Here is a 4218-nt window from a genome sequence, read left to right as displayed (position 1 = left end):
TGGCTCACGGGCCCAGTTGCTCCACGGCATGTGGGATCTTCCCAGACCAGGGCTCGAACCCGTATCCCCTGCACTGGCAGGCAGATTCTCAACCACTGTGCCACCAGGGAAGCCCCACTGCTTTCATTTTTGTTTGTTCCTTTCAGGTCTTTGTTCTTATAAATACCTATTTTACTCATTGTAATCACGGTGTACATACAATTTTGTATCTCGCCTTTTTACTCAAGAATATATGATAAGCACTTAGGCGAAGCCCATTGTAGACTGAGCGATGAGTGTTTGGAACCCAGCTCTACCACCTACTAGCTGTGCAGGTTACGGACTCTTTTTCCTTATCTGTAAAGTGGGGTCAGCTGACCTTGTAGGATTATTGTAATGATGAAATGGTAATTCATGAAATCTCAGCACAGAACCTAGAAAAGAGTTAGCACTTAACAACTGCAAGCCTGTTTCATAATTATTACCAAAATATGCGGGTTTTTAAAATTGACTTTTCCCTAGCAAGTCACGCCCCACACATTTTTTTACATTGGTTTTTTTTTTTTTTTAAAGTCAATCCCTTTTTATTTTATTTTATTTTATTTTATTTTATTTTTTTATTTATGGTTGTGTTGGGTCTTCATTTCTGTGCAAGGGCTTTCTCTAGTTGCGGCAAGTGGGGGCCACTCTTCATCGCGGTGCGCAGACCTCTCACTATGGCAGCCTCTCTCGTTGCGGAGCACAGGCTCCAGATGCGCAGGCTCAGTAGTTGTGGCTCACGGGCCTAGCTGCTCCGTGGCATGTGGGATCTTCCCAGAGCAGGGCTCGAACCCGTGTCCCCTGCATTGGCAGGCAGATTCTCAACCACTGCGCCACCAGGGAAGCCCCTACATTGGTTTTTGAATGCATAATTTTACCTCAAACATTTGTAAGCTTAAACCCCTCCAAGTTCTATTCCAGCTCATTTGAAGAAGAGGCCCAGGAAGCCATAAAACAATTCCACCCTGCCCTGAAGGTCCCCTGTTGGAACAGCAGCTGTCACCTGAGGGGACTTAGCAGTGGCCAGGCTGCAGTGCCCAGGGCAATGCGCTCTCCTGAATGGGTTCACACATAGCTCTCAGTTTCTCTCTGAGGAAGCCCTTGTTAGCAAGTACAGGTGCCCTTTCACACAAGGGTCTTGAATCGGTGTAATGGAAAAGGTTGAAGGGACAGAGGGGACTTAAGCCTTGTGTCCGAGCCATGACTTCCCCAGGGCTGTGCTGGCCTTATGTGTAGGTGAAGGAAGTAGATGCCAGCTTGGGGTGATTTCAGAGCAATATTAGGTTCCATGCCAAAAATCATCTCCCTGCCCACCACCATGCTTGTTGAGGTGCCTGGAAGTCTCACGATTGGTCATTCCTGTGGTTTAAGGTTTTGAAGGCATCTATTAAATCATATATATTACTGGCAATGACTTTATCAGCACCTTACTGATTCTGATAATGGGCACCCAACTTTTACTCTGTCCAAGACTCTGTCCTGGTGCTCCGCCTAGTAATCCAGCCCCTAGGATGAAGCTCTGCTTTGCCCATGTCAACTCCCTCCTCTGAGTCTGGAGGTTTAGCTCCAAATCCAGATCCAGTGGAGAGATGTCCCCAACGGTGCCTGCCTGACCAGTGTCTCGCACGGCTGCCGTAGCCTGGCTTCCCTGCGGATGTGCTCCCCCTCCCTCCCCCCTTCCCCCTCTCTGTGCACTTGATGTTTTGCTGTTTTGACTCCTCTGATGCCAAGGCTCCTCTGGACCACGCCTTGCTGGCTCCTTCCCAACCCCTTTGGACACAGTCTTCTGCCTACCAGCCTGGACTCTAGGAAACAGGCCCAGATTAGAAGGCCCCAAGTATGTTACAAGAATTGATACTGATGGAAATAATAGTTGCAACATCAAATAGGGCTTTCTAGAATGTTAACATATGATATTTAGTTGTTTTAATCAAGACCTTTTATATGTTCCTTTTGCTTCTCTGAGCAAAAAGACTTCTCTGTCCCTTGAGGCTTGGTGTGTTTTGCAACAGTTGGTGCCCAACAGTGTTGTTTTAGGTGCTATCTAGGTGCTGCTTGAATTATGTCTTTCAAAAATGTTGGACCAGATTGAGGTCAGGGACAGCTGGATTCTGCAGTTTCCCGGAAAGAATTTGGGTTCCCCTACCTGGGTTCTTCTCCTACTCATCAGTAGCTGGCTTCTTCTCAGCTGTCAGATTTCAGCCTCAAATTACCTCCTCAGAAAGGTCTTTCCGCCCATCCTATCTGAAGAAGATCTCTCCCTCCACCTTTGTTAGCTACCCCGCCCCCTAGCCTGTTTCTTTTTAGGCACTTATCAAAATTTGTAATTATTTTGTTCATTTACTTGTGTGAGGGAGTCTTTCCCACTAGGCTATAAGCTCCAAAAGGAGGGAACCGTACCTGTTTTATAAAATTGTATTCCTAAAGCCCAACAGAGTGCCACTTCAAAGTAGGTGCTCAATAAATATTTGTTGAATGCAAGTTTTTCTCTTTTCCAATTGAAATGACAATAAAAAACTATAGACCATACCCATCTCTGCTGACCATCAGGTGACCAATGGGGATAAACTATCCATCGTGTTCTATTTACATAGCTGTCATTTGTAAATTTGTTTGTCCAATACATGGACAATAAGGGCCAAATCATGGACTTAAATGCAGGGGCTTCCAGGATCTACCAGGGACTGGGAAGTGGGCAGCTTATCTTTGGCTCCCCTCTTTAGTCTTGCTGTTTTCTTCATTTCTACGTCATGAAAGCAATCCTTCAAGACACCTGCCAAGTACCTGGTGCCCTTGTTCTTTTGTTTTTCCCTCTGCTATCAAAATTTGCTATTAAGAAGAAATCTGAAAACTCATTCATAATATGATTCTTCATAGTAGTGTTATTAGCATTAACCACTTAAACACTTCAGCCATAGGAATGAAACACTAGTGGTAGAAATCCTAGTCTTATCTGGCACTGGAGGAAGGAAATTAAGGAAAGGGGCCTGTAGGAGCCTACAACCCAAAGTGTGTTCATTAGATTAGTACTCAGCTTACCTCTTTAGTGGTGAACCTTTAGAGAGGGAAAGGAAGTAAAATGAGAGTACATACATGAGGTTGAAATCTTACTCACTATAAAATAAGTCCCTTGGCTTTTGCAGTCTCGGTGTTACACAAACTGTCAAATGTTAATAGCTATGTTTATAAAACCATGAGAGTCTCTACTTTTTTTCTAGGAAGAAAAATGGATCCCAGGTGCTTTTTCCAGTTAGACTGCTCAGGCACATTTGGGCTGAGCACCTTACCCTTGGATAGACGCCAGATGTCAGGAACACCCTTGAATCTCAACACTGGTGTCACAAGATGTGTTCTATGACCTCTTTGCAAGCCCTCTTTACAAGAGCTTTCTTTTCTTTTTTTTTTTTAATATTTATTTATTTATTGGCTGCATTGGGTCTTCGTTGTGGTGTGCAGGCTTCTCTCTACTTGTGGCGCACGGGCTCAGTAGTTGCGGCACGTGGGCTTCGTTTCCCCGCAGCAAGTGGGATCTTTTAGTTCCCTGACCAGAGATCGAACTGGCATCCCCTGCATCGCACGATGGATTCTTCATCACTGGACCACCAGGGAAGTCCCTATAAGAGCTTTCCTGCCCTGATAAACAAGACCAATTGGTAGTTCAGATCATACTTCCATTTGTTTTTTTCCCAGCCTTTGTTTCTTTCTCTAGGAAATGGCACCCATTTGCTGGTGAAGGACTGAGTGGTCCCTGGACCCTTTGTTTGGAGCAAGAATCATTTTTACTCTTCCAAAGAGATGAGATTTCACCCAAAGAAGCCTGTGAGAAGCTGCCCACTGTCAGAGAAACTTCCTGGAACTCAGCTTCCATGTCTGTAAAATGGGGATACCCAGACCTGTTTCACAGTGTCAACCTTGAGGTCTTCACTTCTCTAAAACCTTAGACACTCTTTAAGGCTCAGGTCAGGTCTCTCCTCTTCTATGTAGTTTTTTCATATGTATCACTTCCTGGAGCCTTATAGTTCCTAGAATTGATAATCAATGAATTCCTATTTCATTCTATTCTAATTGTTTCCTCTATGTGGTTCAGTTGATCATCTTAGGTAGACAGTGAGCTCCATAAAGGCAAGTTCTGTAACCATCCCTCAACATCCCAGGTTTTCAAATACTATGTATTCAACATAGCAACAAAAATAATGAAGA

The sequence above is a fragment of the Balaenoptera physalus genome (assembly GCF_965194825.1).
Source record: "Balaenoptera physalus genome assembly, chromosome: 1".
NCBI classification, from domain to species: Eukaryota; Metazoa; Chordata; class Mammalia; order Artiodactyla; family Balaenopteridae; genus Balaenoptera; species Balaenoptera physalus.
This window is presented reverse-complemented; position numbering follows the sequence as displayed.